This window comes from Aedes aegypti, chromosome 2 (genome assembly GCF_002204515.2).
Source record: "Aedes aegypti strain LVP_AGWG chromosome 2, AaegL5.0 Primary Assembly, whole genome shotgun sequence".
Classification (NCBI taxonomy): Eukaryota; Metazoa; Arthropoda; class Insecta; order Diptera; family Culicidae; genus Aedes; species Aedes aegypti.
Window position 1 is genome coordinate 32,296,514 of NC_035108.1, and position 24,443 is coordinate 32,320,956.

The window sequence follows — 24,443 nt, forward strand, 5'->3', positions numbered from 1 at the left end:
AAAGCTTCGAATTAATCAGCTGTTCTGCGTCCCTGGGCTTGATGAATGTTAGCTGAAAACGGCCTCTACCTACCGATTTCATTTGTTTGTAATTGTTTACCTTGATGTTTGCAAGCATTTTGGCTACCTCCATTGGATGGGGGTAAGTAACTTTATTGCTGCCTTGATTAGTTTCATTATTCAGTCGTTCAATAATAAATGTTGTGTAATCCGTGTTTTTTATCCACTCATCTTTGTATTCCGCATCAGTCCTATCTCTATTTTGTCGATCTGTTTGTTTATTTTTTTCTGTCAGTGTTTTTTTCCGTGCACCTTTCGTCTGTTCTGTGTGTGTGAGTCGTACTTTGAGTTTCGGTTCTATTCCGTTTGACGCCATTTTGTTCTTGTACTGAGTCCATAGTCATGTCATGTACAGTACAGTCCTGTTTCGCTTGCTGTCGATGCCATTTTCGTATTCATATTTGTTCATGTAGTCCGATCTGAGTTTTCTTTTGTATTCAGTCACAACTGGTGGCAATCCATTTTCCAACGGATCGTCACCGTTCCGTCCGTCCTCGTCGTCTGTCGCCATTTGCACCTACGGCATTAGCTGCCCTCCCCACAATCAGCCTCAGCCTCCAAATTTTCCCCACTTACCGACAAAGTTTTTACTCTAAGCAATAAAAAATGGAGATATTTTCACTAAATTAATAAAACTTAACACTAATATATGTACAGATCACTATTTACACTTTTAGGATTATCAAAATCTATTTATATACAGCAATAAAAAAACGACGCGATCAAAATCACAAGACTTGTTTCACTTCTCGATCTTATCTTCTCGAAGGATGAACAGCCAATGTGGATTGCTAACTTATATGGAATTACTCTTTGATTCGAGTTATTTTATTGACAGTGTTTGGATAAATAAGTGATGATTATCCTGTTTCTAGGGCATGATAATATATTCCCACTTTGCCGAAATGTTTCGCTTTGATGTTTTCGCGGTCCCATTCCGCGCGCCCTGAATAATGTCCGATGGTCGAAATTTGTTTTGACTGCACGAACTACCCGCACGAGAGATGTTGAATAACAATCAACAGGGCCCTCCCACCTTCGGGGATGACAGTTTCATTGATGCTATCTCGCAGCAGGGTGCCCATAAACATGGCTCTTCCGATGCGTGTAATCGGTTTGATTTAGCGCACCGCGGGAGATATATGCTTCAGGAATGGCGCGAACTTTTCCCGCGAGTCAGTGCTGTTTGGGCGCATTATTCTACATCAGTGTTTCGCAAACTTTTCAGACTTTCTCCTCCTTGAAGAAGTAACTTTTCAAAAGGAGCTATTTAACATTGGGATGCTCTTTTTATTTTCTCTTTTCTGAGTTGCATTTTTTTTATGAAACACTAGTCGAGCAATGTCTTGAGTAACCATGATTATGACAGTGCAATAATGAAGCTTTTGGAAAAAACTTTTTCACTATAGATCGTAAAACAATATCCTTGGTTAGCGATTCGTACTAAAAGCGCATCGGAAGATTTGAAAGTGTCTTAGATATTGATAAACAAAGAGTAAACCAAGAGAGGCTCTCAATGTTAGATAAGGTCTTTTCGAAAATTTCAGTGAGAATCCGGCCTTTTTGGAATCACTGCTCCACTACACGGAATGGAATGCAGTGAACGAAACTCGGTCAAATTGAGTCACTACCATGGCGAGGGGGGGGGGACAAATTACCTATGTCGAACCCCACAGGGGCAATGTTTTCTCCAAAATGCAGCGGAAAAAAACTATTAAAACCAACCTCCCAACAACCGAAAATTAAAGCCCATCAATAACGCGTGCGGGCAGAACAGCAAGTGTTTGCCCAATCCATGTTTTCTGATCGGATGTGCGAAAGGATGGGAATTCGGGGCATTGCAAGCATGGCTCGTGATATAAAAGCTCATAAATCAGTAACACGAGGAGCGAAACGAGCACCGCGAAATGGAACATCTCCTGTGCTATTATTATTATGATTACCAAAACACACACACTCTCGCTCGCACTCTCGAGTTTCAGCGGTCGGGGTGTTGATCGGCATCATCGCATCGGGGCAATTACCGGCGCCGCAATCGATCTGCTTGTTCTGCTGAGGATGGGGACGTCGCTTCCGGAGATGAAACAACTCAATTATTGGGATATTCGGATGCATCGATTGTCGGAAATTTTGTGCATATAGGTTTGTGCTTACAGGCACGGCTATACAAACCTCGGTTTATTAATTTATATTAATATTCAGCTAACAAAATATCGGGTTGCGATTCGAAATTTACTAATTGATACTCGGAATTAATTCCCTGAAACATCTTTGAATATATTTGGTGAAGAGTCGTCTGTGCAGCTTCGGAGAAAATTTACCATGTTTAAGGATCCTTAATTAAGTGTGTAGCTCGCAAATGGAAATTGCTTCAGTAACTATGAAACATTTTTTTTTTTCAAGTAAATGATGCACGCGTTATGCTGGGCAATGCTTCGTCAAAGCTCAAGCAGAAGGTTTTTTTTTGTATTTACGACACTACACCAGAAGGATGTATTCGTGTCGGCAAAGGTGGACATGCATCGAGGACGGACCTTAAATTTTCAGGAGGACAAGTCTGGAAAGCCGTATGGTAACTGATGATAACCAATCGATCAGGTTTTCAGCATGAACCGCTGTCTGATTCTCTAGACTTGTGCTCTTGAGGGTTTGAGTTTTGGCTTCGTTTCATCTTTACCAGAAAAATCGTTTTTTTTTCTTTGCGTCGTCGCGCCGACAGACTTCTTTTTCTCGTCGCACGAGTGTAATTCGCGTCGCCGAAGTGATATTTTGCCCTTGTGAAATAAACTTGCTTCTTAAAGTATCTACAGCAGCTCAATCAAGGATGGATTATAATTTTGGTGAGCTCGTTTCATGCTTTTATTTTAAATTTACAATTTATTATGTAACGTATTTTTATCATGACAACGGTGGGAATGTTGCTTAAATGAATTGATTTAAAAAAAAATATGAACAGTTCGTCACTTTAAGTATCGACATGGACACTTGCACATTAACATTAAAACCCCATACCTTTCCTTTAACCTGTTTTTTTCATCACAAAAATAAGCTTTGAATGGTTCGAAGCTAAAAGTGTCGACTTAACGTATGTTCACGTTGTCTTCATTGTACTGATAGGTGATTTTTTGTACTGAGGTGCATGAATCGCATCACTTACCAAGGTGAATCCTGATCATGCAGCTATGATCCTTGCCACTAACAAAACTCCTTCCCGTGACAACCATGGAGATGCAGAGGTGATCTCGGTCTCTAGTAACAATGGATGTCACACTAACGTTCTTTCCCTTCCACGATGACCGTAAGGACGTGGCCGGCGCCGTTATTGATTTTTTAATGTTTGGAGTTCTTGAAGATGTCTGTAGCCTGAGATATATACGTGGGTTATGGCTACGCGTCGTTCCCCCAAGGAATTTCGAAATATCTTCGAATCCAGATGATCAATTATCAATATCGACACAGATTCTAAAATAAGAGTTTTTTTGAGAATTTATTGAAAAATGGTGTAAAAATACCGACAAATAAAAAAGTTATCGTGATTTGAATATAATTTTGACGGTAAAAAATGTAGCTGTCGGTAGAGGAGTTAATCAACCAACTTTATCAATTTTAATAATTATACAACCCTCGACAATATCGTTCACAATGGTATTGAGCATTATGTTTGTCATTCTGGGTTCAATTGAACATGATGCACAATTTTCTGGAACTAAACAGTAAAAGATGTGCTGTTTTTCATGTTTTTGAGCTTGAAATTCAACATTAACTTATACACTTTTCGACATATTTCTTAATGACACTCTTAATTACCCATTTCAAATTCCTTGGGGAAAAGTGTTCAATAAAAGAGGTGAGAGAATTTGATGGCCATAAATGATTTCGAATGTTAAAGGCTCTAGTGAAATCGTAGCAAATATCAGACATGAAAAAGCAGTTTTCTCCATAACAGCCAACAAATAAAAAAAATCACAAGGAGCCGTTTTATAGTAAATCTTCGAGCTGTTTATAATGGAATACCTATAAAAAATGAACTTCCAAATTTAGTACTACACTGTAACCTCCATTCATGAACTTGATTGGTGGTTTGTCAATTGAATCAGTTCGTAAAACGAGGTTTTGCCTTTTGGAGTCTACCTGTACGGAATACATTTATGTTGTTTCAAAAAATTATGCTTTTTAAGTGTGCCAAGCATATTACTGATTTGTATGGTACTCAATCATAAACATGTTGTTCAAACAATTTGTTTCACTTTGAGCATATGCTTCTACATTCGTAAATAAACGTGCTTATCGTTTCGAAAAGCGGTTCCACAGAAAATGACGACTTTTTATAAAATATATATAAAAATTTCATTTTATATTTTTTGATATGGATGAAATTTTGCACATGCTTTCTTTATGTCCAAAAATGTCTTTTTGCATCATCGGCTCTCCATTTTGACACTAGCCTTACTTGTGAGAAGGGCCTAAGTAAAATTCCTTAATAATTTTCAAAAAAATATTGCTTAGAAACGGTTTGTCCGATCAGTTTGGTGTCTTCCGCAAAGTTTTAGGTTATTGTTGGGACTATCTGGAAAAAAATACACTGTAAAATCAAATGTTGTAAGTTTTTATAATTCGAAATTAAAGCTTGAAAATCAAATTTCTCAAAAATCGTATTTTTGATTTTTTTTAATTTTTTATATGTTAAAGTAGACAAAAAATGAAGTCTTTTGCATAGTGGGTCAAGATGGAGAAATCATGGACAAAAAAGTAAATGATTTAAAAAAAAAGGTGAATTTTTGAAAATGGTCATTATAAACTTTTTAAATGTTTTTCAACTCGATTTTATGAAGGTACGCAAAATTTACCACAAAAAACCTTATACTGGAAAATCAGGCTAACTTTTACCGTTTTAAAGATACAGCGATTTTAATACAAAATTATGATATAATTTGCAATTTTCGGTCATTTTCGAATGTTTTTCGAGGCTCATAAGCCTAGAAATTTGTTCATTGTCTGAAAGAGATAATTTTTGACTAAAATGTTTGAAAAAATATTGATTTGGTAATTTTCCATGGTATGAGGCGAAATAAAAAATGTGCCCTGTAAAAATGATTTATTTATTTTTTTAACGAAACACAACTTCAACATTGTGATATTTTGATATGTAATTATCAAGAAAATATGTAACAAAATGATAAAAGTTAAGATATAACAAAATAACGAATATAGAGCAATCAATACGTGAAATGCATTTATATCTATTTAAGATAATGAAATATTTCCATTCGAAAACAAAAGCTTTATGAGTAGAGGAGTAACGTGCCCAGTTGTCTCACACAAATATACCTGATGTTTATTTAAAGTACAGCACGTTGGTATATTTTTGTGGTCGGACAGAAACGTACCTAATAGTTGATTCAAGTACCCATGTTGGTATAAAAAAGAGCTGATGCAGCAAAGACACAAGCAAGTGTTTTCAAAAAAGATCTCACCGGAAAGTAATATTGCCAAATTAGTTGAACTAGGATTTGCAGATGAAAATCAGCTTAATAAACAATTTAAAATTTGCGATTCGTGTCGCATACAATTGGCCAAAAGAACTGCATTATCAAGCAGTGATGACTTATCAAGTAGTGAAGAGGAAGATGTTTGCATGGAAGAGGAAACAATAGAAGCATCAGCATCAGCAACTTCAATACAGTCAACGGATTCCAATATGAATATTCCTAGTCAGGAATCATTGGAAGCAACGTCAGCAACTTCAATTGAATCAACGAACTCCAACTTTAATGTTTCTAGTAAGGAGACATTAGAAGCAACGTCAGCAACATCGATTGAGACAACGGATTCCAACGTCCCTGAATACATCCAAAAATTTGTAAACATTATGAAAAAGTAAGAAATATGTATCAAAATAGGACGCTCCATCATTGTATAAGAACATGAAATAAAATGCTTTCAGAAAAAAATATTCTTTATTTTATCAACTCGAAAAACATCCAAAAACAACCAAAAGTTGTGAATTTTCAGTAAATATATTTTTTTAAATCGCTGTATCTTGGAAACGGTAGCAATTAGCAAAATTCTCTCATATACCTTTTTTGTTGCAAATTTTGCGTACTTTCATAGAAATCAACTCTTTAAAAATATATATATAACTTTTTTGTCCATGATTTCTCCATCTTGACCCACTGTGCAAAAGACTCCATTTTTTGTCTTAATATAAAATATAAAAAAAATGAAAAAAAAACGATTATTGAGAAAATGGATTTTTAAGCTTTATTTTCGAAACAAAAAATATACAACATTTTTTTTACAGTGTATATTTTTTCCAGATAGTTCCAACAATAACCTAAAACTTTGCGGAAGACACCAAACCGATCAGACAAATAGTTTCTGAGTTTTATTTTTTTAAAATTGTTAAGGCTTTTTTTCTTAGGCTCTTCTCAAAAGTAACGCTAGGGTAAAAATGGCGAACCGATGATGCAAATAGGCATTTTTGGGTATAAAGAAAGCATATGCCAAATTTCAGCCAAATAAAAAAATACAAAAGTAAACCGACATTCGAATTCAAATGGAACCGCTCAAGTATAAGAATATATCGTTATTGTTATTGAGATTGTTCTATTTTGCCAAAATGCTTAATCATTTATACCGTAGCTTGGTGAGCGCAAAAGATGTTCTTTGAGTAGATGAAAAACCGAATTTAATACTATACCATTTAATTCCACTAGAGTTAGTATCCTTTGACAGATATGCGTATTTGGACCTCAACTGTAAAGCTGTCTTCAGTGTTGTGTATTAGACTCGACTTCTGATAATCTTTGTCATCTAAAAACTAAAAACACAGCATAACAAAAATACATTTTTGCGTGTCTAAACAATAAAATTATGTGTTCGTAGTCAATTTGAGGTTGCTGAATCTTATTCCGTTCTCAGAAATCTTCCAGCACGTCACAATTTTAAGCTACAGGTCGCCAAAGTTGACATTTAAAGTATGATTTATCAAATATTTTTGAGTTCCAAGCTACGATGCATGCAAAATAGGACTTATACTTTCATTTCAGACACAATTTGGTGGAAATTCTATTTCAACTTGTTCAATTTGTATTTGTTAAATTTTGAATAAATCATTTTTTTCAATGTGCTTGCAATCTTCGTACAAAAGTTTTGATTTCTTATGTATCGCTATATACAATACTTCTCTAAACCATCAAAAACTAACTTTTAAACTTCTAAAGTATTATGAACATTATGGATAAGTATTGTTAAACACATGAAGTTTAAATTCTTTGGCAAATTAAGCAAATAAATTTCCATACATGCCGGTAAACTTGCATGCAAGTTGGTTTAAATAATCAAATATTATTTTTTCAACATTTAATATCATAAAAACTAGAAAATGGCAATGGATTCAGCAATAAGTTATGTTACTGAACGATAGCCATAAAAGTCACAAAAGTAACGGAGTATTCTTTTGACTAATGCCGATGTTCTTAAAACTCAATCAAGTATAGGCCCAAATATCATCAAACGCAAATGGTTGTATATTGATAGTTTTGAATTATGGTATATACTCATAACCCTTCGCACAATTATACCGAGTTCAATTCTATTGGTACGGATGTCCTTGGTCCCACGAGGACCTCATGGAAACTACAAAGGAGCAACATACGTAACTAGTGACCTATTCAAAGTTTTTGGTTGTTTTACAGTCCTTTAACCATTTATTTGAGTAAACTAAGTATTGAATTGATTTGTCCTGATACGGTCCTTCAATAATTCTATGGAATATTTTTCTTAGGATTTACAAGCGTAAGCAGTTGTATATTAAATAAATTTTATTTCATTGAATTGAACAAGAGCGGTTCTTGAACTCAACAATTCATCTAGCTTAATATCATTAGACTTTTGAACGTGTACTGCTTATAAAACAATCCGTCATTATACTGGTAGTTTTTATGGACTATCTGTCTGAACGTTCTTGAATGATTAAGAACTTCTATTGGATTCAATTCCTCAAACATTTTTGGGCATGTACGAGACACAATATTCTTCAATAAGTTACAAATCATGCTGGTAGATTTGATGATCTACATTTCGAAAAGATTTTGGATGATCCAGGTTGAGCATGAGCATGAGCAAGAGCATAGATGACCTACAATTTGTAGTTGTTACTCCGTGATTGACCAGAACAATCGAAGTTGCACAGGGAATTAATGAATGGGGCTTGAGATTAGCTTACCATTCTTCAATGTGCACAAATCGTGAGCTCAAATTTTAAAAGTCAATAATGGCGCCGGCCACGTCCTCATGGTCATCGGGGAAGGGAAGGAATGTTAGTGTGATTACCGTTGTTACTAGAGACCGAGATCACCTCTGCATCTCCACGGTTATCATGGAAAGGATATTGGGTTAGTTAGATAAGATAGAGATCTGGGAGTCACCAATGGTTGGTGATGCGGTCCATGATATAATCACGGCTAATCGGATTCGCGATATAACTCAATAATCGCATTGTACGCCGAACAAGTGTTCGTCCCTCGCCCACGCAGGAGCAAGCGACGCAATTAATAGATCAAACACTACTAACGATTCGCGGCGCTTTTTCATTTCACTAAGCGAACAACGCGCGTCATGTTTGATCCTGCCCTCATCGCCCGCCCCCGCTAGAGAACACTACTCGAGAAGTTTTTGGATGATGCAGGTTGTCCACAAACAATTGGCAACTATTACGAATGATGTGAACAATATTTGGAAGCCTCCTTCAGTTCAGATTTTGACGCAAAAGCATAGTCATCATGCACTGATTATATACACCATTTGAAAAGCATACTTGTTGTACATAGTATACACGTGATATTATTTTCTTGGCCCTTTGCGACTGATCAAGAGTGCAAATGTGCAACTTTAAAAAAATACTATATTGTAAGTAGCAGATTTCGATTGCAGTATCCTTTCGAGTGAGTTTAGTTTTTAAACTTCTTGAACAAAGAATTCAATTTTGGTTACCACAGTTACCAAGTTAAAAAATGGAAGTTCTTATATATTACTATGTTGAAATCATTGTTATCACAGTTGAAATGTTATGTCAGGAATAAATAGAAAAAGAGAAGATGAATGATACATATCAAATATTAACAGTAGTAAGGTTCGTAAATGAACTGCAAGCCTTTTTTGGATCATGGCACTCAATGCTTTTTTTTTCGAAACCACCATACTAGCGATTTTACCCACATACAAACTGAGCGTACGTACTCTGCGGGATGAAGAGTTTGCACGTTTATGTTTGCTTATTGCCCATTGCACGCGGACGTCATCAGAAAAACGCTCTCTTTCCTGCTTCGTGAAATCTGAAAACAACGCTGCCAGTACCTGTCAAAGTTTACAAGTATTGGCACAATTGTTTTCAAGCTTTGCTGAAGAGCAAAAGAGAGAGGATTTCGCAGTGAAATGCCTAATGACAATTCACACGGTTGCAAAGAGTTTGTTCTGGCAACCTCAGTTGAAGCACTGAGCTCGGGAAAGTGCATTTCCAGACAGATCTTCGTTGCCTCTTAGCAGCTCTTTGCCAAAGGGGCAAAGAGGAATGCGAAAATATCCTTTTTTGAATGACGTTGTCTGGCGGGCGCTCATTGTTATTGTTCGAAAAACTAGTATCACATTTGAAAAGCGCTAGTCACATTTTTGTTGATGATGATGTTCCCGCCTCTTTCTGGGTAAGTTTCTAACCAGCAGATGAAATAAGTTCTTCCCTGCTTACTGATTTCAATTTTATTTGAGAAGAATGAAAAGCTCGTTGCACGCCATTATTCAATGAGATGTGTTCCAAATGTGGCGCTACGAGAAACGTAAATAAATGGGCCCACCCGAAAGTTTCAAAGTTGTTAAATAAGCTAAAATCATATGATTCGAAACGTCTCATAAATGGTTCATGATGAGGTGTTTGCAGAGCTTTACAATAAGCGAGAGCTGTCAAAAATGTAAGATGCGCATTTGGCTACGAGGAGCCACAAATCAATCCAACTTTGATTTCTTTTGACGCAATTCGGCCCTTTCGTGGGATAACCCAAATTTGGGATAACTGACTGCTCTTCGCTCTCTGACAACAATAGAAAGAGCGAATGAAATAGAGAGGGAAAAATAACTCAAAAATAAGTTTAAAAAATACTCAGATATAGGTATTTTCGTTTTATCCGTGTAAACTCGAAAGAACCCAAATTTGCTTCATTCTATTAAACATCGACACTGGGTCGGTGCGTCTCTCTCTGTTTTTGACAACATTGCTGTTGCGAGAGAGACGAAACAACCGTGTAGAGCAGTGAATCAAATTGTCATCAAAGGAGTAGAAAAACAAACAACAAAGCAATCGTTTATCCCAGCTTTTGTGGATTGGAATACAATCAAAAGCAAATTTGTCCTAACAATTACAGGGCGCAACATTGTTGGAACCAACTCGCGATCAATCAGTTATTTGAAACACAAAATCAAATTTGTTTTATAAATGCTGTTTGATAATGAGCCAATGTTTACCAAAACAGAGAACGTATTCGAGTGATTCCAAGCAACAGCACCAAAATTTGGTAAATTTTTTAATTCATTTTTTTCTATTGAGCTGAAACTTTGCACAGTTTTCCAGTTCCATCTAAATCGTAATTTTCCGATATCAAATCTTCAAGTTGAGTCACGACTAACTTTTCAAAAGGGTGTATGTGAAAATGGTTCAAAAATATTCAAAAAGCTGCACAGCAAAAACGGTTCGTTCGATTGTTAGACAACTAAAGAAACAAAGTTAGACAACTAAATAAAGATTCCAAAAAAAATACACACAGTCAAAAAAAATTTTTTGCATTAAAAAACATCATTTTTGTCACAAAAACTCAAATATCTCAAAACCCTATCGGAATACCAACGTAATTTTTTGAGGGAAAACGGTCCATTATATTAGCTATCTACCATAAAAATTTGGTGATGGTAAACCAATAAACAAAAAAGTTATGACATTTCAAACATGTCACAATTTTCACATTTAGTAGAAAAAAATTTTTTTTTCGGTGTAAATTATTACGGGAACCGCAGTTTGTTGCTGATTTTATTGTTAAGGGCCTTGCGTGAATTAAACAAGTCGTTTTCATGTATTCATTAGTATTATGTATATTATATGTATAAATATTATGTATATGTATAAATATTATATGTATATGTATATATGTATAAATTAAAATGAATTAACAGATTACACGAAAATAAATTTTTTTTTTAGAGTATGATCGATGAGTTTCTAAATGTTATATATAAACTTTAAAAGTTTTGGATTTGGGTATGCGTTATGAGATCATGAAAGCATTTTATTAATACTTATTTATTTATTTATTGTTATTCAATTTTTTTACAATATCGAACACTTTTGCATCATTATCAGTACAGTTCGAGTATAGTTTTGCTTTAATTTCATTTTCTGACAATGGAATAAAACAGTGAAATTTTTGGGTTCCTTGGATCGTTTTCGCGTTATTATATTGCTCGCTGAGCTCTGATGCCGTTAATTCGTACTCTTCAGTAGTAGTAAAACAAAATGATAATTTTGTTAAATCTTCTTCTTTTCTGCGATTCGCCCAATCAAATAGTTCTTTTGCAGTTTTAATTGGATGCTCACGTTCTTTGGCTAAACTTGCTCTTGTGGCCATGCGCTTTATGGTTCCTCCAATAGCATCACAAGGACCTTTGCCATGTGACGTAGCAAAGAAATGCCATTCTGCATCAATTCCGTACTTTGATTTAAATTGACATAGGCTCGAAAAATTCTTACGGTTTTTGTACTGCGATGCTGCTCCATCAGACATGAAATATATCTTTCTGATTTCTTTATCCTTATCAACGCGTAAAAAGTTAATCATTTTGGCAATGAACAAATTTACAGATACTGAGTCGTGTCTTAAATCTTCGTAAATTACAATAAAACTAAAATGTTCAATTTGCGTACTTCCATTGAAATAAATAACGAATGGATGAATTGTAGCTTGTTGTACGTTCCAGTGATGGGACTGCACTTCATCTTGCAATACAAAGCTATAGTTTTCAGAAAAATCACAAATGACTCAAAATTCACCATCTTGTAATGTATTTTTCGTATTTTTTAAAAAGTGGGATTGCTCTGTTTTAATAAAGTCGTGAGGAATTAAACTTTCTAATTTCAAGCAAAAAAATGACACAAACTCATCTACAGGTTTTACAATAGTTTCTAAGTCGCACCTATCCGTGGTCACCCATTGCTCAAATGATAACTGATCAATATAATTTTCTTCTAACTCAGCGAATAAAGTATTTTCCAATGATGAAGAATCTGGACAATCCGAACAAGATCGTAGATAGCAATTTGATGTTGTATTTTCACACAAAAGACTACCAGTTAACATTTTAATATCCTTTGATAAATTGATTCTTTTCAAACTATGTAAGATTAGGTTAATATTTTCGTGTGTTGTGCACACACAAACATTATGTGTTTCTGAATTGGATAGAAGCTTGCATTGCCTTGGACGAAGGCTTGCAAATGAGGAAAAACCTACCTTAATATTTTCGTTAATTTCCTTGAAGCGTGTATACGCTTCTTTCAAAGTAGTCATCATTAATCGTTTTTGGATTGCTTGACGCTTTCCATCTTTTTTTACAGATACATTATCTTTTTGGCCAGGCATAGCTCTACTTACTTCATCGTCTTCAAAATATTGAATTATTTTTTCTTTTGTCTCATCTGTTAATGAAGTACTCGACCTAGCATTTTTGGTTGCAAGACAGTTATTTTTGAAATGTTTTGCCTCTTTTGCTGTATTTCTATTGGTTTTGAACTCATCAATGGCGTCTTGAATAGACCACGAGCTTGGCAGCATCGACAAAATCAATAATTTTTCTTTCCTTGTCGTGGCTAGATTTGAGAACCTTTCCTTCATATTCATAATTACCTCATCGTAGTCTGTATTTTCCACATCCTCAGGTCCTAATTTGAAGAGGTTTCTTCGTACAGCTTCGTTGATTTCACGGTATTTTTTCTCGGGATAATTGACGTAACCCATCTTCGCCCATTTAATCGGAGTCACTTTTATTCCAGCTATCCCTTCGTTGAAGCGTTCGATGTTGACCTTCTGGATGCACTCATCTTCTGATTGATTTGTTGAAACAGATGTCGCTGATGGTACCGTGGCAAGACTATCTGCACTTGGTACTTCTGGTAACTCCTCAGTTGTTGTCGGTGCATCTAGTAATTCCTCAGTTGTTGTTGTTTTCGAACTTCCTGCAACCTGATCCACCGATGATGTACAGATTGCCCGTTTGTCAACGTTTAAACGGCAGGACGTACAAATGCGTAAATTTGTATTCAATGTAGACATTGGAGCATAACCAGCAGCTTTCAGTTTATCTATGGTGCTTTCGGTGAGATTTCGTAGCTCTTTCGAACACTTTTTTTCTGCAAACGGCCTGCAACAGTTGAGAAAGCGACTACTCATGTTGCTCGTTAGATTTTAATAAACAAAATCACTTTTAAGTTTTTACTGACTAGTTTGGTGTCGTTTGCTTGACTGAAGAAAAATTTTACAATTAAATCTTTTATAACCATATATATTTTTAGCTTTTTCGTGAGTATGTTCATGGTATGTACCTATCATGTTTTTGATGTTGTTGAAGTTACTCGCTTTCTCCCAAATATGATTAACAAAGTCTATTCTCTACCAAGGCGGGTCTATACCCAGGTGTAATCAGATTTTAACTTTGTGGAGAAAACCAGCGCCGAGAAAACCGACCTGCTTTACGTATACTAGATCACCTGGGACACTATCAAGACTTTAGATCACAACACTGGATCGCGTCTAACTTTCTATTGGATGCTATAATAGTTATGAATAATTAAATAAAATATCATGAAAACAACTTGTTAACCTCATGTGGTACCCTTAACAAAAAAATCAGCAACAAACTGCGGTCCTAAAAAAAATTAACAATGCAAAAAAAAAAATTTTTTTTCTGTGTGTTTTTTTTTTGGAATCTTTATTTAGTTGTCTAACTTTGTTTCTTTAGTTGTCTAACAATCGAACGAACCGTTTTTGCTGTGCAGCTTTTTGAATATTTTTGAACCATTTTCACATACACCCTTTTGAAAAGTTAGTCGTGACTCAACTTGAAGATTTGATATCGGAAAATGACGATTTAGATGGAACTGAAAAGCTGTGCAATGTTTCAGATATTTTTGAAATGGTCGATCAGAATCGACTTGCATGCCTCCGTGGAATCCCTCATTCGAAAATTGCAATGCGAAGTCGCTATGCACGTGATGATCAATCATTGTCATATTCTGTGCAACTTATGTTGTGGAATTAAATTGTTGCAACAAGAATAGAAGATGACAATGTTTTTGTTGTTGCGTGTTAGGTCATAATTGATTCACTGGGCTAGAGCCAACGTTCCTATCCACTCTATCAGCCACGGATTTTTCAATGAACTGACTTATAATTGTTCTGAGCGTACAACTTCACTCCATCTATCCGATCAAAATGAGTAAAATAAAGCCTGATTCCACCAAACGTTGTACCACGTGGGCTTAATGTCCATGCGGCTAGCGGCGTCGGTAGTTTAGGCGTATTGTGCCACGTGGTGTGGGTTCGATTCCCGTTCAACTCGTCTTATCGTCAAATGAAAAATTTAGCACTCGTGTGGCAAATACGAACATACTGTATGCCTTAGAAAGTCGAAAAAACTTCCTACCCGAAAAGATCCTGGACCGTTGGTATTTGAACTCAAACGCAAAGATAAAAACGAATTTCAAAAACAAATATACTACGGTTGCCTTCCATTATCTTAAAAAAAAGAATCATTAACGTCAGTTCTGAATATATAGGGTACTAGTTATGGACATACATTGGCGTAGCTAGGATTTTTTTCTGGAGGGGGCCTAGGGGGGGGCCTAGCAAATACTTGTTTTACAGAAGTAAAGTCGGTCGCAATAATCAAGATTTTCACAAATTTCGTAATTTTAACAGATTTTTATTGTTTTATTTATTTGTCTCATTTCGTGGTACATCATTTATATTTGTGAATTTCAATTTTCGCTACGGAAAAGATTCATTATTGCTGAAATCCAGTTTAAAATCCTTTAAGAATTCTAACAAAAAAAAACTCTCAAAGAATGTCCTTTGTGATGCTTCCACGATTTTTTCAGGTATTCTACCATGTGCTTTGAAAAGATTCCTCTGTGAATTCCTTCACTGAATTCGCCTGGGATTCCCACAGAAAATTATTCCCAGACTTTCTGATAACCATAAAATTTGTCAAAGATTCTCTATCGAATTGCTTAAAAATCTGTTGAAAAATTCCACCAGCAATTCGTTAGAAATTCTTTTAATATTTTAGACTGGAAGGTCCTCTACGTACTTGTTACAATTTACTTTTTATCAATTGTTACTTTAAAGTATCCTCCAGTTGTTCATTATTAATTTGTTAATGATTTTCAGAAATTACTGAGGATTTCTCCAAACAAAATAGTATACTAAATTCTAGAAGTCTCACCCAAAATGTCATATCACCAAGTAACGATTCATTCCACGAATTCTTCAAAGAGTTTACCAAAAGTTTTTCCAACTTTGGTTTTGAACTTCGTTAGCATTCCTGTGAAAAAATCGTAGAAAAAATTATCCAGACTTCCTGCAAAAAAAAAAAATAAAAGATTCTTCCAAGTGTTAATCCAAGGATTCCTTGTAAAATCCACAAATATTTCATGAGTAATTAAAAGGAATTCGATTGGGAACATGTTTCTCAAAGAAGTTGTCCGCAGATCTATCAGCGTTTTTTCACAGATAATTATTTTTTTAGATTTCTCTAACATCAATGAGCAACATCCTGCATTCCTTCAAAATTCTCTCGAAAACCCTGACTAAGAAATATTTATAGAATTCTTATTCTCCTATAAAATTTCTTTTAAGGGTTTAAGGTTCTTTCTTCTTTAAAATTTCTAGCCTAAACAGTTCTTTCGAAAACTCTTCTGTGAAAATACTCAAAGATTTCTGGAGTAATTTGTTCAGGGATTTCTTAGAAAACTACACTATTGTTTCCTAAAATTCTCCCGAAAAATTTACCAGAGATTTATCTAAGTATTTTCCAGTAAATTTCAAATCACACTAACGATTCTTTTGGGAATTTTTGAAGAAATTTTCCATCAAATTCACTAAGATTTCGCAATTCATTCTTGAATTTCTTCAAAAAAATCTCCAGAACTTTCGTCAAGAATTCTATCAGGTTCAATAAATAAGCCCAATGGTAATCTCAGGATTCTTCCATAAATACATGTATTATTTAAAAATGTATACACTCCTTATTTTTTGGTTCAAAAACTACTCCAGGAAATTATCAATATTTTTAGGGATTGCTTTACAAATTCCTCTACGAATCACTCCATACCAGATTTCCAGGGAAACACATGTAAAAAAAATAAAAGAATTTTGTTGGTAAATTTGTTGAAGTTTCATGAACATATTGATGTAGAAAGAACCATACCTTTAGAAATTTCAAACAAACTTTTTCAAAGTGTTTATTACCGATCATTTTGTAGTACTGTAGAAGTTCAACGCGAAAATATTGCCGTTTTTTTTAAGAACATTACCAAAGATGTATTGAGATTATATTTGTAGTGTAAGATGTTAATGAATTTAAATCTTAGGAGAAACTTTTGCATTACTTTGCAAAATTGTTGAGGAATTCCTGATGAACTTTAGAAAAACAGGAACCATACTATTAGAAATCGGTAATTTTTCAAAACTGCCATAATTTAGCTTATTTTTAATTCTTTAAAATGATGCTTTTTGAAGTATGGAAAGCTTTTTGTACAAGGTTTCTCCAAGTGTCATGCGAAGGAAGGAGAAGCAACGAAATGTTGAAGCTGGGAGAACAAAAGGTAACAATGAAAAATAATTTATAATCTTTTCTCTAGAGGTAAATTACATGACTGTTAAACCTCTGTAATGAATTTACAAATAAAACAATTTCCTCAAGAAGTTCTATCAGAATCTTTTTGAGAATTTATCCTTGAAATCGATCCTTCCTTGACCGCTGGTTTTTAAAATCCTGCCAGAAAGCCTCTAGAAATTCTGCCCTCGTATCGCACAAAAATTCAAACCAAGAATATGGATTCTGACAATAATTGGTAACATTATTTCTAGAGAAGTGTTTTAAGGAAGATCAATACAAATTTCTTTATGAATAAGTTAATAAATCGTTTCCCTCTTCCCAGTTATTTCGGTACACGTTTCTCTACAGATTCCTTTACCGCTATGCTAATTTCAGAAGCAAAAGTTTTCCTGGGGGTTTTCAACAAATTTTCCCTGAAGATTCGAAGGCAAGAGACATTTAAAAAAAAATTCTTTAAAATTTTTGAATAAACCTGAAAAAAACAAAAAAATTAGACATAGTTGGAATGGATGTCCACTAGGAGGAATTGAAGCTTTGAAAGTATGAACATGTCCCACAATATTATTTGACTAAGTTCCAAGAGATTTGCAAAACTTCTAAAGCCACCTTTCAATATTCCTTGAGGATTTTGATTATACTTAAATTCTATTGAGAATATCGAAAAGTTTTATGACAAAATTTTGCTACAAATCTGCTGAAAATCATTCAAATAATCTATTAAATTTTTTTTTTTTTAAATTGAGTTGAGCAATAAATTTTTTCTTGCGAAAATACTTCAAACATTGAAATGAAAAGAATTTATCGTTGAAATAAAACACTATGGTCGATTTTGCTACACTTTTTTTTTTCGCACCAGGTTAAATTACTGCCATTTATCTGAAGAAAACTTGGCCATGTCGAAATTCCTTGAAGGTTAAGCCTCATTTTTCAACAAAAATTCCCGCTATGTATTGTCTAAAAAATTCCTTTAGTAGTTTTGTCTAAATTTTCGGACATTTTACTAGTTGAAGTTAATGTTCTTGTATTTGTAATCTAAGTAATATATATTCTTCAGTGAATTCTCATAGGGGAAACCATCATCATCGAACACATGAGAAACACAATGCAGTGAATATGCTGCTTAATGCTCAAACAGCATTATTTGGATTATTCAGAAAAAATAATTTTAGAAATCAAATTTCCAGGATATTGACGCTTTTTTGTACCACGGTATTTTAGCAACGGAGATGTCGAAAAAAAATGCGCTAATCGCATACAATAAGAAGCTACTACCAACAGTAACTAATCGATCGACAGCCGGACGATTAAGCTTTTGGTTGTCGCGCGATTCACCGAAGTCAGAACCGCCACACTGATGTTGTGTAAGACAAGCGAGGTTTTCTCTAAAATAACGTAACTACTTACAGAAGAGATTTTTGTCAATAACAAGAGCCATGTACATTGATTCAAAAGTTTTTGGTTCGTCTTATGTTGTTATTTTTTTAAATTCAATTTTTATTATTATCAAAAATTCCGGGGGGGGGGGGCCTGGATGATCCAGGAGGGGGCCAGGCCCCCCTGGCCCCCCCTGTTCCTACGCCAATGTGGACATAGTGGTTCCCTATTTCGCCATATGTGATTACTTTATTTTGAAAACTTTTGTTTGTTGTAGTAGTAAAGTTTATGATATATCTTGATGTTAGAATATTCAAAAAGATTTAAAATGTGGCCAAATAGGGAACCACTATGGCTTTCCCGATGACATTTTGAAGTAATATTACATGTTTTAGTTTTTTTTTTGATTTTTTTTTTTGGTTCGACCATACTGGACGACTTTCCATCAAAGACATTTGCTTGCGTCCGTTTTCGAGCAATTTCCTCTGCAAGCGCCTCCAAAGCAAATACGGTCCGCGAAAGGGCGCTCATCACTCAACGGCAATCCAATGATGAAGAAGACGACTCAAAAAAGAGGAAACGAACTGAAGCAGAAAATGATTCCGATACAAGCTCAACTAGTGGTGTGTTCCCAAGCAACGACTCTACAATGTCTACATATAGATATCATCTTCATGACCTCCCATCGCCGTCGCCCACGCAAAGTCATTCTGATGCAAGACTAGCTAAGTCCGATCGCGAAAGGCCTGAGAAGCAGAAAAGTATTGAGAAAGAACGAATGCAGACGACCGACGCGACGTATGGGAACTACTTTTGGGGTAAACCGAGCGGCAATTAAATGAATCGTTGCGGTCTAGCTGGATAGAATTGCTGCGCTGCACAGTGTTGTTTTTTTTTGCAGATTTCGTGGTCGAAATAGAATAGCTTTAAAAGAAATCAATTCTATCAATAAAGTACGTTCAGATAAGTGTCTTGATTTTTATGCGCTTGTTTTGGCTCACTTGGAAATGTTTTTTTTTACGAATTGAGATATATTAACAAGCGATATTTTTTTTATAAACAGGTGAATCCAATTTACTGTAAAAAATCTGAGATGCTACGGCGAACCTAATGTATTATGTTGTTAACTAAATGTTATTAACATGTTAAATGGATTTAACCAAATTAGAATGATAGTGTTAGCTAAATGAATGTATTGTATAAAATGATACTAGGCAAAAACAAATAAAAATGTTGTTAAAATAAACACCATGTACAGTAGATATAAACCTTAGGCAGATTTGTATCGGATGTTTTCCCAAGATGCTTTATAAAAACATTGAACTTATTGTTTTGAACGTAACCAAAAATTGCAAGTTACTTGTGAATAATTCTTTCAAACAACAATTTTGGTTATTACATTTTTAACATTTTTATTTTTATCAACAAAGTTTTTTGTTATCTACATAGAAAACAATTCTATTGTTACTAAACGCTACCTCTTTGATTTAACCCATTTTCGGGAGCTATTCTCTTTAGATCACGAAACCAGCGAAGAAAAAAACACTGTACGCTGGCTGTTAATGGTTCGGTGATGAAAGATGGATCGTCCGGAGATAGATTTGTTGGATACTTTATGGCGCGCGGTTTCATAATCGGTCGATCATCAGAAGGGAAGTGTCGAAAGATTTTTCCGGAATTCATCGGTTCGAGTGAGTTGTTAAGCTGAAATTGCATTTCTGGATTAACGGGTTGAATTGAGTTTATTTATATCAGTCAAACAACAATCTGATGTACTATCGAATGTCTCGAAAAATCCTCAATATAAATCTTCAGACTCATGTCCCGACGGAAGATAACTCAATCTCAAAATTCTTCTCCCGATCTGATCTGACTGCGATGTAATCTGAAATTTCTGAACCCGCTGTGGAACCAATCAAGCGTGCAATTCTCGTTCCGATGCCACAGCAGCGACAGGAAAACCGCGATAGCTGATTAAAATCAACGTAAATCAATTCATTTTGGCGCAGAATGCAAACTTTGCAGATAGCTTCCAGAAGCGCATTTTTGGGAACATTGTGACTGGAGCATGTTATTATCACCGCCACCGCTATCGTCGTCATGGCTTGTTTGCATGGAACATGGAACGGATAACGCGGAAAGCTGAAAAGCGATTAATCATTCGAGCGGAAATTTATCATCGCCGCCGTTTGACTCTTCGGGAAGGCTGTGGTCGTTCTGGCTACGTTAAAAATCACATACATTTTTAAATTTTGTGTCGTTAAAAGTCTCGAGGGTGGAGGGACGTTTCTCAAAGACTACCACTCCGAGAGACTGACATCGATGTGCAAGGGGCTAGGATGTTCCAGATGAATTGGTGAACTCGTTCAATTTTTTGACTTGATTTTCGATACGATACGATTAAAGATTATGCATTATTTCCAAACTAGCAGGATTGTTCATATCTATATTCAAAAACTTTTAATGCGTAAATGGAATTTGAATGCTTTGTATTTACGCAGCGTTTGTTGTACACATTTTAATATATGTTTTATTAACTCGGAACATTAAATCGATTGCTAATATAAAAATATATCGGAGTTAACTCACAACCCCTTGGGATATACGGCCATTTTACGCATATTTGTCCCGCGATCCATAAAGTTTACATAGAACATGGGACAAGTAGGCGTAAAAGGACAGTCTAGGTATTCAGATTGATGAAGGTATCCGATCAGTGGATTACTACAGTTGTAACACAATTTCATCTGCACTAAACAAAATTGAAACAAGGAATTTTAACAAAAATTGAACTCGCACATGTATGAGAAATTGCTCTCAGATTTTTATAACAAATTGTGTAACAATAATTATGTTTCAAATTGAAAAATAAATTGGTTCTGCATTGGTTATTATAACTTATTTAATAATGTTATAATTTCTTCGATCAACTCAAAGTGCTTCCAACATAAATGAAACAAAATTTGTTATTTGTAACAAATTCTTATAGATTACAACAATCTATTGGTCAGGTAACAAGTAATTATCGGAAGTCTTGCATTACTTACTAATGATCTTAATTAAAATTTTAATTGTTATTCAAATCAAAATTACGTTCAGCTCTGTAGGTTCTTGGGAGCTTGATCCTATTAAATAGTGCTTTGGAAAAAAAATGTTTTTAGCTCAACGCCACATCGATTAATGGATCCTAGTTCAGAATTTTAATATCCTCCCGAAATTTTCGCTCATTTGGTGAAAACAGTACAATCCCTTTAAAATTTGTGTGGGCATGTTCTATGGGACAACCAAGTTAATCGATCAATCAGTTTAAGTTATTGCCCATGTTAGCACTATTCTGATACAGTTATATTCATCGAATAAATCATTGTCGAAGACCGTTTTCAAATCGGACGTCTGTATCTAGTACTAACCCTCTAGGACACATGGGCAAAAGCTATGACAAATTGAATGATTTGCTTGGCTTTCGCATAGCATACACACTTTGAACGGCTGTTACAATCCCAGTTTTCATCCAAATAAGCTAAAACTTTGGGACGACAATCATTTGACCTGAGCATAAATGATATTTGGAATCTCCCTAATGGATATCTAAGTACTCTTCTAAATACAGAACATCATATCTACACCGTGTCCAATATATTCTCATACACTTTTTCTTTTCCTTGGTATAACTTTACTGAATGTAGGATAATCCAATGTTGTAGTATTTCAATGTAGTCTGGTAGAATTATACTAACGTAGAATAGCTTGTTTTATGAATAAGAAAAAATAATTGCTATGATAAGAGATGAAAAGTCCATTGAAGTCGTGTTTTGCACTTAAAATGAATTTTTGTTCATATTGGTCTGGTTAACAGAGTGAAAATCAGAGCATTCACAAAAATGTTTCAGAAACTTTAAGTTAATCATATTGCGTTTTGAATAGATAAATATTGATAAAATTTGATAAATATATGTGCGATAACTGCAGATTGAAATTGGGCTCTGCCTATGAGCGTGCCGCTGGAAATATTTTTCGTAAATTCTTAAGTTGATAAAATAAGTTTATAATTCAAATATTTCCAAAATATTTCCTGTAGTGAATCAGTATTATAACCACTTTCAAAAAATATTATCACCAATGATGTCAGTTAAACAAGCGCAAAGTAATGTTATCTCGAAATTGTATGAGAATATACTGGACACGGTGTACACAAAAAGCCAGTTACCTCTCTGACGTCACTACATTAATTTCGAACTCAAATGTTTGATTTTAGCTATCTAGAAACATATTTGAGTAAAGGCCTTCGAAGAATTAAGGGTTGTCAAAAACGAATCGTACCAATATCGAACGGTCGTTTTATGGTGCATCTAATCGTGAATGTTATTAGAAAGTCATCATACAAAATTGAGTTTAATTGAACTGTATCTTTACTGATGATAACTGGCGAAAATTAACATTTGTTTCCAAAACCGTTAAATTTTGGCACAGTGCTGATAACAATTTGTAGTAAGGTTTTCCGTCTCCTGTTTCGATCCCTGGCTCAAAAAACAGACGGCTTTAGCGCCACCTCCGAAGAGGACCGTCTGTTGAGTTATGTTTGCCCGGTAAGAAACCTAACCTCAGGGCGGATTTGTTTTATAAGAGTCCAGTAAGGATCGAGATTCCTCAGTTATAGAGGTCGCCTTAAGCGATTCTAAAAATATAGTTGATGCTGACCGTCGTTCTACCGACACAAAAAGACATCACTCACGAGTATCATCACTGGAAGAACTCAAATTAAAAGATCAAATTAAAAAATGAACCTCGATAGTTTGCATGAGGTATCATTCAAATTAGCAGGCATGCACGGTACCACGGTAGCACAATAATATCTGAACTATTGAACAATGCCGTTTTTTTTGGTTTGATACCCTAGTATGGTATGCACAGACAGGTGAGTGATATTCGTTCCTGCACGGTTATCCGTTATTCGATTATCCTGCAAAGTTTAAGTCCGTTACTACAAAGCAAAGCCATGTCTGGAATCGAATCCCGGTCGGCCCAGAACTTTTTCGTAATGGAAATTTCCTTGACTAGAATGGGCATGAAGTTTCGTCGTACATACCTCACGATATACGAATGCTGAATTGGCATCTTTTAAAAAGAAAGCTTTCGATTAATGAAACTGTTGAATTTTCATAACAACAATAAGCTGAGAAGAAGGAACGGTACCAGTAAGGACGTAATGCCAAGACGAATAAGAAGACGGCAGCAATTCAGAGTTTGGATTTTCAAGAGCAGTAACTCTCATAGACGACATCGATATCGAGTCATTCGGGAGATTTATAAATTATTTTGAATTGGTGACAACTTCTATGTTTTCTTGTAATGCAGCCCTAAGCAACATAATTATAATCTAGAGTAAGGTGGGGCAAAAGTTCGACCTTAGTGGTATAATCAAAGTTTCCAGGAAAACAATAGCAGTTAAAACAAAACAAATACCATACAGTGAATAAAAATATAGAATTTTTCTTCAAAATTCAACATCTATCATTTAACTACATCTGTTTTGTTTGTCTCGGTTAGGAGCGAATTTTTGTTTTGTCTCATTGAAGAGTTTTGTTTTGCCCACGAAGGAGCAGTTTTTGTCCCCGAGACGGAGGAAACATTCCGTTTTACCTGACGTGAAGGCAGACTACCTCCGTCTCGGGGACAAAAACTGCTCCTTCGTGGGCAAAACAAAACTCTTCAATGAGACAAATTGAAGAGTTTCTCAAAAATTAGCTCCTAACCGAAACAAACAAAACAGATGTAGTTAAATGATAGATGTTGAATTTTGAAGAAAAATTCTATATTTTTAAGAAAAGGCGTGAATCAAACGAAGACAGGAGAGCGAGGCAACTACTTGCTGACACAACCCGGCGTACACGGACTGGGTTTGAAACAGGTCTCCTGTGGAGGGTTGAAGATCCGTTGTTCCCAGATACGTACCCCATGGCGATTCGGAGAATGAAGTCACTAGAGAAGAAGTTCTGTACAAATCCAGCGATGATGCAACGAATCAGCGAACAAATCCACGAGTTTGAACGAAAAGGGTACATTGACCTTACAGC

General features: G+C 35.1%; 1 protein-coding gene and 1 long non-coding RNA gene across 15 annotated transcripts in view; one reads left to right on the forward strand and one right to left on the reverse strand.

Moving 5' to 3' along the window:
* LOC5574086 (collagen alpha-1(XVIII) chain) overlaps positions 1-24,443 on the reverse strand; it is a 980,207-nt gene that overhangs the window by 710,068 nt on the left and 245,696 nt on the right. The gene's annotated exons all lie outside the window — the stretch shown is intronic.
* On the forward strand, positions 2,511-24,085 carry LOC110675433. The gene is made up of 3 exons (XR_002499487.1): positions 2,511-2,526; positions 19,800-19,805; positions 23,948-24,085. It is a non-coding gene; the product is annotated as an uncharacterized LOC110675433 (long non-coding RNA).